Source organism: Anabrus simplex, chromosome 3 (genome assembly GCF_040414725.1).
Source record: "Anabrus simplex isolate iqAnaSimp1 chromosome 3, ASM4041472v1, whole genome shotgun sequence".
Lineage (NCBI taxonomy): Eukaryota > Metazoa > Arthropoda > Insecta > Orthoptera > Tettigoniidae > Anabrus > Anabrus simplex.
In genome coordinates this window covers 349677301-349692611 of record NC_090267.1, presented here as the reverse complement: position 1 = coordinate 349692611, position 15311 = coordinate 349677301, and positions in this window count along the sequence as shown.

The following is a 15311-nucleotide window of genomic DNA, read 5'->3' as shown; positions in this document are numbered from 1 at the left end:
GATGTTTAAGCAGGACATTCTTCATTCTAACATTTTAGACATCTGTAGGGAAGCTATGCGTGACATTACGCTTTTACAGCGCCTCAGGTCTCTTGACCTAAGCGCTATTGCACATGTGTGGGACATGATGGGTAGACGTCTGTTCAACTTCCCTCAGTTAGCCCGAACAGTGGACAAACTGCCCTCGCAATGTAGCAAGCATGGACTGCATTTACGCAAGATGTGTTCCAAGACCATATTCATTCCCAAATGTGCGCACAGAGGTACCTGACTGCCTCACACGCGTCCACTTGGGGCGTTGTAGGCAAACTTTTTCATAACGTTGCAGTTTCCATTTTCTGTAATGTTTTTACAGAACACTGATTACCTATTCATTTCTGTGTACCTTGTGCTGTACGTTACAAACTTACTGAAGAATGCTGATTTCATTTATTATGAACTTGCAAATATATCTGATACGGCAATTTTCCCAGAGAATTACAATAAGCTTCATCATTCAGATGAATTTGCATGATAGAAGTTACTTGAAATAATGGAGTATACATGGATGAAAATTTATAGGAATCAGAGAGGTCAACCTTGAAATATAGCCAAGACCTCCTAACTTGTAGTTACAACTCTACTTATGGCAGATGAAAGTTACACAATTTTGAAAACAGCGCGATGTTCTGACAGTAAAATTCTAGAATTCTATTAGTGTACTGTTCTTCAGAGTGAAATAAATACTTGCAGCTGAATTTATGATACGAGGACTCGTTACAAATCTTTCTTGTTCATTCCTTTGTTACAAGAGTTCCATGCCGGGTAGAAATAGTGTTGTGACGTTATAATCCATTAAAGATATTTTGAAAGCACCCGGCGTAGTTGAACATATTACCCCTGTCTACTGCTACACGAGCGCTGATTACATCTCCTATCCTGGAATCTCGTTACAGCAGTGTGTCATGAAGGAAGATATCTATATGTTTGTAGTGGTTGTTAGTTTCAACAGATTGAAACACACCACCATCCGGGTTCCCAGGTTCTCTTTCTGAGAACATCGTACGCTTGCGTATTTATTTCATTTTAACACAGGAGAGCATTTAAGAAAGGAATCATTTTAATGTACCCATCGTTCATCGTAATTGCGAGCTCTCGAAGTCATGTAGGCCCACTGTACTTTTGAAGGTCTCATAAAAACTACTACAGCGTGCATGGGCCCAAGAAATTTTGCGCCTCCCATTTTCCGAACCTTCGGTATGTATACACCTGAAAATAAGTATAATCAGTCCGCCTCTGTGGTGTAGTGGTTAGTGTGATTAGCTGCCACCCCCGGAGGTCCGGGTTCGATTCCCGGCTCTGCCACGAAATTTGATAAGTGGTACGAGGGCTGGAACGGGGTCCACTCAGCCTCGGGAGGTCAGCTGAGTAGAGGTGGGTTCGATTCCCACCTCAGCCATCCTGGAAGTGGTTTTCCGTGGTTTCCCACTTATCCTCCAGGCAAATGCCGGGATGGTACCTAACTTAAGGCCACGGCCGCTTCCTTCCCTCTTCCTTCTCTATCCCTTCCAATCTTCCCCATCCCCCGCAAGGCCCCTGTTCAGCATAGCAGGTGAGGCCGCCTGGGCGAGGTACTGGTCATTCTCCCCAGTTGTATCCCCCGACCAAGAGTCTGAAGCTCCAGGACACTGCCCTTGTGGCGGTAGAGGTGGGATCCCTCGCTGAGTCCGAGGGAAAAACCGACCCTGGAGGATAAACAGATGATGATGATGATGATGATTAAATATAATCAGTAACTTACTTGTTCATCATTCTCTTTCGGCACCAAAGCTTCCTATTTGCTGGGAGTAGTACGTTTCGAAAAATTCAATATCCCTGTTTTAAACTATTTTATGTCTTGTAAAAGTCTGCTCCGTACAGGCCATGAAGGCCCTTGAAGGGTTGGAAGGTATAGGCTTCCACTATCCATAACCTCGGCACTTGGTGGGGTAGAGTGGTTAGCTCTACGCCCGGCCGCCTTTGCCCCCAGGAATTAGCCTGGTACTCATTTTTGGTATAGGCTGAGTGAACCTCAGGGCCACGTGCACCTCCGAAAGTGGAAATCTCATTTCTTAAATTTTACGACTTTTTGACGGGGATTCGAAACCACGTCCTTCCGGGCGAACCGAGCACGCCTTTACTGCCTCGGCCAGGCAGCCCCTAACTATTTTATGTAGCACTGAAAAACCAATAGAATGTCGTTGTGGAACAGTTCAGTCAATTTATTATACTACTTGTGGCAGGTTTTAAACGTGATCATCAGGGCTGGGAAGTTGAAGACCTATAAATTGCCCAAAAAGACCAAAAATATCCAAAAAAGGAACCTAAAACTGGCAAAAAGAGACGTAAACATGCGATCCAAATTCATTCATAATTTTAGTTGTAATTACATATATTTTTTTTTTATTTTTTTTTTTTTTTGCTAGTTGCTTTACGTCGCACCGACACAGATAGGTCTTATGGCGTCGATGGGACAGGAAGGGGCTAGGAGTGGGAAGGAAGCGGTCGTGGCCTCAATTAAGGTACAGCCCCAGCATTTGCCTGGTGTTGAAATGGGAAACCACGGCAAACCATCTTCAGGGCTGCCGTTAGTGGGGTTCGAACCTACTATCTCCCGAATAAATTACATATTTAATGAAGGAATTTAAATGTTTAAAAATGCAAAGTTGTGATGGTATGCAACATGCAGTGAAAAAAAATGAGTGAAATACAAACATTATATAATTTTGTATTAACATAATTTAAAAAAATGAATCCCGTGTTTCTTAAAAACGATACTTGAAGAATTTAGAATGAATTTCTTTTTTTCCACGTCCGCCTCTGTGATGTAGTAGTCAGTGTGATTAGCTGCCACTCCTGGAGGCCCGGGTTCGATTCCCGGCTCTGCCACGAAATTTGAAAAGTGATACGAGGGCTGGAACGGGGTTCACTCAGCTTCGGGAGTTCAACTGAGTAGAGGTGGGTTCGATTCCCACCTCAGCCATCCTGGAAGTGGTTTTCTGTGGTTTCCCTTTTCTCCTCCAGGCAAATGCCGGGATAGTATTTAACGTAAGGCCACGGTCGTTTCCTTTCCCCTTCCTTGTCTATACCTTCCAGTCTTCCCATCCCCTCACAAGGCCCCTGTTCAGCATCGCAGGTGAGGCCGCCTGGACGAGGTACTGGTCATTATCCCCAGTTGTATCCCCGACTCAATGTCTCACGTTCCAGGACACTGTCCTTGAGGCGGTAGAGGTGGGATCCCTCTCTGAGTCCGAAGGAAAAATCAACCCTGGAGGGTAAACAGATTAAGAAGAAGAAGAAGAAGATATTTTTTTCCACCTAGAATGAACTCGGCGAACCCGCAGTGGACATTCTGGAGAAAAATTGAAATTAGCATAACTGGAAATCATATATTTGGCTTAACCACACTAGGGTTACAGAAATTGGAATTCGAAAACATTACCTCACTTGGCTTTGCAGTATATTGCAATAATCAACTCCAGGTTATTAGGTGTTAAGGATAGTCGGTTTTCAGACAGCATATTGCGAAACATTGAGAAACGTCTCTCCACATCAACGGATATTAAGGGTCTATACCTGAAGCAAGCGAGATCGTCCTCTTCCAAAACACTCGCATCAAAATTTTCTCTGTTCAATATTTCAGTTATCTTGCACATCATTTGATACCCCTGGGTTTTTCAAACACTAGTTTCATTTTTCATCTCACATAATTTTCTCTCATTTCTTTACTAGAGAAAAGATGTCTAACAAGGGGGCAATCCCTGCTCGTCACCACCGATTTCGCTCAAATTTATAGAACATGCAGGGCCTGGCTAGAAATGAAGTACCCAAAGTGGAAACTCCAGATGGCCAAGCGTATAGAAAATAAAAATAAAATTGTTGACGCGGCTCTCGCACCGTATAAGCCACTTACGTTAGTGCGGACGCCGAGCAGTAGTTGGCGTAGCGGTAAGAGCTTGGGCTGGTAATTCGATGGTCGTTGGTTCGACTCCCCGTGTGGATAATATTTTTCTCAATTTTTATATTATTCATTTATTTTAATTTATTTATTTATTTATATGCAAAAGGCACATAGGACGTCATTTTTTATGAGCGCACAATTGTAGAAAATTTGGAGTTGCGAACTTTCCCGACGTGTTCAAACAGAAGTTCTTTTTTCTCCTTTATTGGCTATCTCCCCTTCTTAGGGAATGTGCCATAAACGTGAATAGTCTTTTCGCTGCAAGATTCGTTTTCACCTGACAAGTGAAGGTTCCTTCTGGCGGCTGTACACAAACAATAGATTCTTGGCGCAGGTAGAAAAAAGTCTGACAATGTAATCCCAATTTTTACCTTTTCTATGCCTTTTGCATATAAATGAGTAAATAAATTAAATGAAATGAATTATTCATATCTTTGCGTAATTGGGAAAAACATTCTCCACACGGGGAGTCGAACCTACGACCATCGAATTACCAGTCCGAGCTTTTACCGCTACGCTAACAACTGCTCGGCGTGCGCACTAACGTAAGTGGCTTATACGGTGCGAGAGCCGCGTCAACATTTTTATTTTTATTTTCTATACGCTTGGCCATCTGGAGTTCCCACTTCGGGTACTTCCATTTCTAGCCAAGCCCTGCATGTTCTATAAATTTGAGCGAAATCGGTGGTGACGAGTAGGGAATGCCCCGTTGTAAGAGGTGATGAATGAACTAACAATGATTCGAAAAGAGAATGAGCAGTAAAAATATAGTCGAAGAATGTGAAGGTGCAAATATCCTTTAAAACTTAAAAATGTCTAGAAAAGGAAAAATAAGCCAAAAACCGCCGTAAAAGTCAAAAACATACAAATAAAACTGACCATTTTTTGGCCTATAATGTCCCAGAATAACATTATTTTGGGCCTAGTCTTCGAAAAAAAAAAAAATTCCCTCAACTTCCGAGCCCTAGTGATTGTATTTCGAAAATGTTATTTTCACATAAAAGCGGAACGTAAGTAGGATGCTGGATTTCCACATTGCAAATCATTAGCTGTTGACAAGGCACCATGGGAACTACTTAGAAACTGTGAGCATTGCTTAAAACCAAGTATAGGTGTATAGTCTCTGTAATACAGAATTTTATGTTCTCGCATTCAATGTTTTATTAGACTTACTTTACTATCAAAATATGATTAATCTCACATGTAATAAAACAATGTGGAAACCTTTAACAAACATTATATCTATAGGTTCAACTGTTTCTGAGACAAGTGCCATACAGTGCCATTCACGCATTCTTTTTCTGAGCGACTGTACATCGCAATTAATGAGGGATTACCTCCCACCCCCCATGGCACTACAGCCCTTGAAGGGCCTTGGCCTACCAAGCGACCGCTGCTCAGCCCGAAGGCCTGCAGGTTACGAGGTGTCGTGTGGTCAGCCCGACGAATCCTCTCTGCCGTTATTCTTGGCTTTCTAGACCCGGGCCGCTATCTCACCGTCAGATAGCTCCTCAATTGTAATCACGTAGGCTGAGTGGACCTCGAACCAACCCTCAGGTCCAGGTAAAATTCCCTGACCTGGCCGGGAATCGAACCCGGGGCCTCCGGGTAAGAGGCAGGCACGCTACCCCCTACGCCACGGGGCCGGCAATGAGGGATATACCGGCAGTTAATTTTGGTTTTCAAAAAGTGTCCTGAGGATATAGTGTGTCTCAGAAAGACAGTAGTTTATTTTTTCTGGGGATTTAATTATGAAAGAAATTACATTCCTTTAATTGAAAATTCACAGGAATTTAGTATAATTTTGCATAAAATGATTCCACTAATGGATAGCTGACCTCAAATATTACATGAATACACTCTTGGTTGAATATTGGCATTTTTGAGATAGCGAATTTTGGCAGGAAAGCTTATAATTAGCAGTTAATAATCGAAATACACAGCGTGGGAACGAATAGTGCCGAGTTATCCTAGTAGATTCCCCTGAAAATAAAATAGTTCAGTGTGACCAACAGCGCTCACAGCTCACCACTTATGAAATTTCCCTCATTGGTATCGTAAGATATCTCTTTCTGAATGATTTCAACACTTCTCTTGAAAGTTTTACGGACACGGTTAATTATTTTGCCGCCCCCGTGAATCGCTACCCTAGTCCCGGGTCTCTTGGAACCCTGACTGCATACGGCCCTGCTCATGACAAACCCATTTTCCCCATTTTTCATTTTTTCGATAGTCACCCTCGACAAATTCTGTGGTACAATTGCACCAATTTCCTCTCTCTTAAAAAAAATCATGAATGTTCTTCCTCGAGAAGGCTTGTCTTGAGCATAATAAACTCAGGCATTCTATTGTGTTGGAAGTTGTGTAATAAGTTTATTTAATGATGGATGAGAAAACGTAAGAAAATGCTATCAGGAAGTCTAGCTACTAGCCATGGACTAAGAAGTCAAGTTCAAGTTCGTTTCCTTCTCCAGAGATAGTGATATTCTCGAAGGGCAGGAAAGAAGTCCATTCGGCAAGATTTTCAGCGTGAATCTTCCAGCTATATTGTGTTTGACGTGCGAGCGCTCTCAGCTGCACGCCCGAAATGATCCTTAAACACGAAATAGTGCTATTTTCAGGCCGACTATCTGAGTTAGAAAGATATTGAACCATACGGTTCATGGGACAATTGTATTAATTTTAGTATTGGATATTAGTATCACACGAGGCCACCCACGAAGCCATTGTCTTACAGTATATGTCATAAAGGAGTCCAGAAGAAGCGTTCTTGTGTGAAGTGTGCGAGAGCGTCATTATGAGAAATCTCCAGAAACTCATTAAAAGGAGTTATGTCCCAAGCCAAGCCTCTTGATGAAGATTGGGGACGCACCCCAGATCCCGGCAAAACTTATATTAGGAGGGAAGAAATAATTAAATTAATATCTTTGGTTACGGAAGAGTTGCATTGGATTTGAGACAAGAATTGCAACCTGCATAATTTCTGCTTTAGTTTGATATGCGTTAGGGCTGCATTCATAAATGCATTCATTAAGTAGAGCTCAGGATGTAAATTGTGCGGGAAAACTTCGCGGGCGCGCATATCTTGCACGCGATCAAGCGGCCTGATGACGCTATACGGGATTATAAAATAAGGCAGCCTGGCATATCAGGCTCATTCTTGAACCAGAAGGCCGCTTGAACGAGTCGTCATACTGCGTGTTGGTACTGAGAACAACGCTTTGTCTTCGAGCTGCACAGACTACTAGTACTGCTATGTCTGCGAGGAAGTAAGTAATCAACTTGAATATTCAGCTGAATTTAAGATTTTACCTGTGAGAATATGCTAGGGGGAGATGAGGTACTGCCTATAAGAGACTAATGAACTAGTAGCTTCATATTTCTGTGAGGTCAAGATATGACTGACGAACTGCTAGAATTAAGATTGGCTCAGGATAGGAATTCAAAACGACATGTTGTCCGAATGAAGGGATGAAATAACAGTGACCTAAAATAGTGAAGAAACTGTGTACCAGGTTTAAAACTCTGAACGAGACTTGGTCACTGTGACGTGTGAGACACGATAGTAGTGGAAACAGGCATCGAGTTTGGACAGTCTGTAATATATGAATTGATTTTCAGTTACCCCAGCATCAAGTCAGAACGAGTTTTTGACATCATCATTGCGAGGGAGCCACAACCAGGAGCGGAACCCAACACGACAACGGGCATCGATCCAGGAACGTTGGGAGCACCTGATCAGCGCGACGTAGAAGGGGACACCTTCCAACTACAGAGGGAGCTGTACGAAGGCGCCACACAAGAAAGAATGTCTCCAAGTGGTCAACAGTATCTGATGCCAGCGCCACAGTCTATCATGATGTGGTAGATTCAGTGGTCCACAGGGAGGGCCGCTCCGTTATGTCATCGATAACATAAGGTCAGAGCTTTCCAATTCTGTTCCAAGCATGTCATTTAAATTTAGATAGGAATATGGGGGCCGTCAGTCAACAGATTAGTTATGGTAGGAATAATTTCCTTGTAATTAAGAGCTAGGCCTCAAGCTCGAACCCCGTACATTAAGGTAGTTGATATTTTGTAGATTCCTTGTTAGCGTGTGTATTTCATTTCGATTGTATTATTTTAACGTACGTGTTATTTTCATGGGTCAGGTCGAACTCCTTTGGTCATAGGAGGTTAGTCTAACAGACAGGCACTTTTTGTTATCTCGCATTTAGGCACTTGTTTCTGCAGACGTAGATACGTATAGTTGAGACCAGCTTAGAACCCGTAACTCACCCAGCTTCACTAATCGAGCGAGCGAGTCCGAATATTTGAGAGATATGAGCCCATGAGAGGCAGAAGTAAGATTTGCGATTGATATGAGAGAGCCCAGCACAGTTGAGAGTATCTTGGATGTATGGGAGAGGCCTAGTATGGCCATGTGACTATTGCTGAATGATTAGTGTTTTTGTAGCACCAAGGTTGAGCCCATGAGAGGCGGAAGTAAGATTTGCGATCCTGCTGGTGATATTGAGACGAGGGCAGATAGCCCAGGTGTATTTAAAAGAGGGCTTTTAGCAGCAGATTACGTGAGGTGTTTCTTTTGAAAGGCGAGATTTTTAGCCTGCCGCCCAGATGAGCTCATAAATTAGGGGGACTGTCGCTAGTGGAGTGGTGGAGGGTGAAGGTCGTTGAGCTTGACGTCACACGCTTGAGAATTGGTTTTTGCCGTCTGCAGCTTGTCAAGTGTGCGAAGGGGAGGAGGACCTTGATGTTTTGAAAGCAGGGAGAGATCTTTTTTATGTCCTATTTGTTCTACGTTCATTTTTAACACTGGCCCGTTTGATATTGACACCCGTGTATATGTTGGGTGTGTCCTTTTTATATTGTTTGCATATGTATCTTATACGCCTTACTCTTCATGGGACTAGGGTTCGTGACCGAGTCAGGTCATTGTACATTTTGTGGTGATATTTGTTAGCACCGGGGTTCGACGGCGCGAGGCATTGTAAATTTTATGGGAATCACTGTTTGATGTGTATCTCTGCAGATATCCGTTTTCTAGAGTTCGTTACTTACACTATTGTAACATGCTTGTTACAGAACAGCTGTTTCGTGAAGGCAGTGAACTGGTTGTCATCGGCTCAGCGTTATTTTACCCTATCATAATGAAAGCTCTTTCATTTGTAAATAATTCAATTTTATGTAATAAATCCCTATTTGTTAAACTTTGAATGCAGCGATGTTTACTGTTAGATATTTTAATTTAGCCGATTCTTACCTGATTAGTCACATATCCTCGTGTTTATCTTTTGTTGCCCCGTTAGACCCATGTTATCCCTGAGAAGAACGCTTATCCGGCTGAGTGAAGAGGAATATGTTCAGGTAAGACTATGTGCACCAGCTCACGTCTGTGAGAGTTCTTTCACTACTGTACTCTGGGTTCGAGACCGGCTTTCGCCTGGCCGGAACTTCAGAGTCCAGTAGGGCACAATATGTATATGCAAATTTGATAGGAAGTTTAATTCTAAATTTTGAATGTGTGCTGTTCTTTTGATATGGACAACAATGTACCCGTTTGGTTTTACATGTGCCGAAACACAGAAAAGCCCTTCTTTTCTTGAGAAACTGTCAGAGTTACGGAAGAAACTGCATATTAAATTTTTCCTGTAGAAAATTGAAATCGACGTACACTCAGTGAGCTCCGTAACTAACTATTCAGGCAGAATATTCACTTTCATGGCTTCCAGACGTACAATTTTACGTCTTGCTGTACTTTATTTAACTATCTGCTCTCCTGATAAAGTCAGTGTAATTATATACAACCTATAATAATCGGGAAGAAATAAACATTCTGATATTAAAAATAATTACTGAAATATCGGAACAAGTGGGTTATGCAGTTTCTTCACGTAGCTGTCGGCTTGAATTCTGTAGATAGTGGCTTCGAACCCCACTGTCGGCAGCCTCCAATTTTCGCAACAGCCACCTTAACGTCACGGTCGCTTTCCCTCAGTCCTAGCAGTTTGCTATACAATTGTCGCCAAGAGACCTGTCTGTGTCGGTGCGGCGTAAAACAAATAACAAGGAAAGAAATATTGATTGGTTAAATGGTTTCGGATGTTCCCTCCTCATATAATTTTTACTTTCTCCCCTTACAGTTTAGAATACTTCTTAGAAGTTTCTCTCTCTCTTTTTTTTTTTACTATTTGCTTCATATCGCACCGACACAGATAGTCTTATGGCGACGATGGGATAGGAAAGGGCTAGGAGTGGGGAAAATCGACCATGACCTTAATTAAGGTACAGCCCCAGCATTTGACTGGTGTGAACGTGGGAAACCACGGAAAAGCATATTCAGGGCTGCCGGCAAAGGGGTTCTAATCCACTATCTTCCGAATGCAAGCTCACAGCTTGGCGACCCTAACCGCACGGCCAACTCGCTCGGTACTCAGTTTTCATTCTACCCCTAAATGGGGAGGCGGGTCTCTTAGAAGTTGACACCCTTTCTCAGGCCAGTAGATGTGGTACGGTGATTTATGATTTGGAGAAGGTTGACGTGGGTGCGGCTGTGGCCTATGCTGGGAACTGTCCCAGCATTCGCTTTAGTGCAGAGGAATGGAGAACCATGGAAAACCATTTTCAGGACAGCCGTCAGCGGAGACCAACCCCTCTCCGTCAGCGAATGTAGAGGTCGAGAGGTGTAGAGTCACGGTGGAACCGTGGCCACTGGTCCTCTGCTCGGTTGGTCGGTCGGAATGCAGAGCTCTAGAGCCACGGACCAGCCGTGGCCACTCCGTCTTTGCATCCGCCCACCAAATAGCTTGTACTACTACTAAATTGTTTTCATTCCTCCCCTGAAGGAGGAGGCGGGTCTCGTAGACAGTGACGGCGTCTCTCAGGCCAAGAGATTTGTTACGGTGAAGGAGATACTCGGAGAAGGTAAGGGGGTTGGCGGCCGTGGCCTATAACTAGGAACTGTCCGTGTATTCGCCTGAGTGCAGGAAAATAGAATACCACGGAAAACCAGTCTCAGGGCAGCCGACGGTGTGGACCAGCCCCTTTCCGTCTCTCGAATACAGAGACATAGAGCCACAGTTGAGACGTGGCTACCCCTCCTCTGCTCTGCTCTGCTCTGCTCTGCTCTGCTCTGCTCGGTTGGTTGGTCGGTCGGTCTGAGTGCAGAGCTGTTGGACCACGGACCACCCGTGGCCACTTGTAAGCATACTCTGCAACTGCCGACCGATAAATTGTTCGGTAATTTTGCATATTTTGGCCATGTATAGCAAATTTTAGGGGTTTACTTACTGACACATTTGCAATACCTTTTAGTTGTAAACATCCAAACGCTACTTATAAATCGTATGTGTCTGATCTTTAATTCTGCCCTTTCCCCAGGGGAAGGATGATGAATGTGTAGGCGGAGAAGCAGGTTGAAAGCACGCGATAATAGAGCAGTATGTTAATGGGAGACAGGGCGCTCTCTGTTAAGTGGTCAGTACTCGGAAGGTACAGCGTGTTGGAGTGGGAGGCGGTCTCTTATCTACACTTGTTGCTCGCTCAGCATAATGACGCGACCTTCACGTTCCAAACAGCTCAGCTCCTCTTCACATCTTCGTCTTATGACTGTAGTTTTCAGGAAAACAATTTCCTAACGAGATGGAATGTTTGGAAGAAATTGGAGCAAGTGGAACATTTCAAATACTAAGGCTAACATTTTGTCCGAGGATGCCAATAATAATAATAATAATAATAATAATAATAATAATAATAATAATAATAATAATAATAATAATAATAATAATAAAAACTCAATAGTCGAGTAGCATCCTCACCGGCTACCAATCTCAGCCAACACTTGTGAATTAAATTCAAGTAAAGATCACCTCCATATGGTTCGAATTCTATGCAGTATTCGGGGTTTCGGGGCTATAATCACGATGTCAATAGGTATGTATCCGCCTCCGTACCATCCTCGGCGGTTTGAGTTCGATTCCTGTTATTGCCAGGGATTTGAGAATGGCAGGAAGGCTGGTGTATGGTTGAAATGGTACATGCAGCTCCTCTACATTGGGGGTGTCTGAAAAGAGCTGCACCACCTCGGGACGAGAAAAAGAATTTATCAATAGGTACGTAAAGTTAGAAGGGTCTCCTTCCTTCTTACTACTACTAGTGCTGCTGTTACTACTACTACTATTACTACTACTACTACTACTTGTTAATAATTTCAAGGTAATAAGGGATAGAACTCGTCCAGGATAGAGAGCTGCAAATAAATAAAGAATTGTGGAGGCGCCTAGTAGAGATGTGCTTTTTTTTTTGGCTACTTGCTTTTACGTCGCATCGACACAGATAGGTCTTATGGCGACGATGGGACAGGGAAGGACTACGAGTGGGAGGGAAGCGGCCGTGGCCTTAATTAAGGTACAGCCCCAAAATTTGCCTGGTGTGAAAATGGGAAACTACGGAAAACCATCGACACGGCTGCCGACAGTGGGGTTCGAACCTACTATCTCCCGAATGCTGGATACCGGCCGCACTTAAGCGACTGCAGCTATCGAGCTCGGTATAGAAATGTGGAGGACGCATTGTAGAGTCGCTCAAACCTATTATAAGATATTGTTCTACTCAATAATTCGAATTCTGGACTCGTTCAAAGCTTCCGGCACGAACTCTTTGGTCAGTGAGTGTTTCAAGCAACCCGACTCGAATAGACACGAAATTTCACTGAGCAAATGAGTCTACCAAACTGTCCATGTTGACTGATCACAGTGAGCAGAATCGAGCAATTCGGGAACTCGGAAGTTTGAGTGGCGCATTCGTTGGGCTCCTGTTGCTAAATACATTGGTTCTCGGCACATCTTTATTGTCTTTCTTCTTTGCGCTATAAGTGTATATAACACTCATAACTTACTCAGGTGAAGAAGAAACAAGACACCAGTTTGATCACCCACTGAGTGGACTGTTCTCGAGTTTAGGTTGTCACTCGCAGCTCACTGTTTAAACATCGCCCACTTTGACATAGTAGCGATGAGTCTGGTCCGAGTCTGTCCAGACTCATTCATTTATGAGTTTCTCTCTGTTCGTTCTAGCAAGAGTCTCGATCTCTGATCAAACTAAGTTATGTGAGCCGTAGTAGCGGAGAGAGAGAGAGAGAATCTGATCGACCGGGCGAGTTGGCCATGCGGTTAGGGGCGCGCAGTTGTGATCTTGCATCTGGGAGATAGTGAGTTCGAACCCCACTGTCGGCAGCCCTGAAGATGGTTTTCCGTGGTTTCGCATTTTCACACTAGGCAAATGTTGGGGCTGTACCTTAATTAAGGCCATGGCCGCTTCCCTTCCGCTACTAACACTTTCCTATCCTGTCGTCGCCATAAGACCTATCTGTGTCGGTGCGACGTAATGTAAATTATAAAAAAAGTCTAAAGTTTATAAATAGCGTTTGGATATTTCACAACTGAAAGTTATTGGAAATATGTAAGCAACTAAACTCCTAAAATTAGCTGTACATGACCATAACAGGCAAAATTACTGATCATTCTGTTAGGTACTACTGTTAATCGCTTTACGCTCCGCTAACTACATTTACGGTGTTCGGAGACTTCAAGGTGCAAGATCTTTGTTCCGCAGGAGTTCGTTTACGTGCCAGTGAATCTACCAGCAGGAGGCTGGCGTATTTGGCTACCTCCAAATACTTTCTTTTTTCAAGTTGCTTTACGTCGCACAGACACAGATAGGTCTTATGCCGACGAGCGGACAGGAAAGTGCTAGGAGTGGTCTTAATTAAGATACGGCCCCAGTATTTGCCTGATGTGAAAATAGGGAAACCACGGAAAACCATCTTCAGGGCCGCCGACAGTGGGGTTCGAACCCACTATCTCCCGAATATTGAATACTGGCCGCACTTAAGCGACTGCAGGTATCAAGCTCGGTCCTCCAAATACTACCGGACTAAGCCAGGATCGAACCTGCCCGCTGGGTTCAGAAGGCCATTGCTCTACCGTCTGAGCTACTCAGTCCATCACCATTATTATTATTATTATTATTATTATTATTATTATTATTATTATTATTATTATTATTATTATTACAGTCAAATCGTGCTCATCCAGACTCCGTTAATCCGGATATGTGGTTTATTCGGGCTGATTGTCTGGAGAACATTTCTACATTAAAAGCATCGTTTTAAATCCAGGATCAATTCACTTATAAATTTAAGGGACTTTTTTGACAGAAGTAGATTAGTTAATTCTAAAATGATTAGGTTTGCCTTCCAGAATTTGTTGAAATATTCGGGAGTGTGGAAGTGTGTGCACGTGTAGAGATGGATATGTTAACTCGAGGCTGCAAAGAGACATTGATATAGAATTTCAACTGAAAGACTTAAACATTGCGGCTCGTTCAACTAACGACACTGTGGTGGATAGATAGATAATGACAAGAGTTTTTATAGAAGTATAAAATAGCTCATTAGAAGCTAAACTAAGACGCAAGTACAGCATTAAAATGTAGTGTATAAATTGTTTTATTTATGCCATTAAAGAATTTTCTGGATTATCTGGATTTTCCGTCATCCGAATCGGGTTCGCCATTTGAGCCGCACAAACGAGGTACTACTACTACTACTACTACTACTACTACTACTACTACTACTACTCATACTACTATGGATACTTCTGATATTTGTAACTGTGATACCTCCACAAAGCAGCACTATGGCAGCACACATCGTCAACCTGACCAGCTTAAAGAAAATCAGTTATCCGTTTGGAAACTATTTAACTGTCCTTTTCCTCACTTAGCAGTCTTATGCTTCCTAGATTCTCATCTGCCGGTAGTCGCATCTTGAGTCAGATGTATCACAATCACGGAACACAAAAATTTGTCAGATTCCTCATAGGAAATTATAATTTTCTCACTCCAACAGTAGTAGGTATTTTTGGAACCAAGGAAGTTTTCCATTACTTAACCTCTCCTGGATCTTCCCTTTCGTCTCTCATCCTTCAAGGATTGTAAACAGCTTTCCCGTCTTTCTATCGATAATGCTGTGAGGATTGCTTACCTCTTAATTCTTCCTATTAAAAAACAATCGCCACTAACACCACATATCTGCAGAGATTGCGTATAACGGGCTGAATGGATCAGACGGTTGAGGCGCTGGCCTTCTGACCCCAACTTGGCAGATTCGATCCTGCCTCAGTCCGGTGGTATTTGAAGGTGCTCACATACGTCAGCCTCATGTCTGTAGATTTACTGGAACTTGAAAGAACTTCTGCGGGACTATTTTCCGGCACCTCGGCGTATCGAAAACCGTAAAAGTAGTTAATGGGACGTAAAGCCATTATTATTA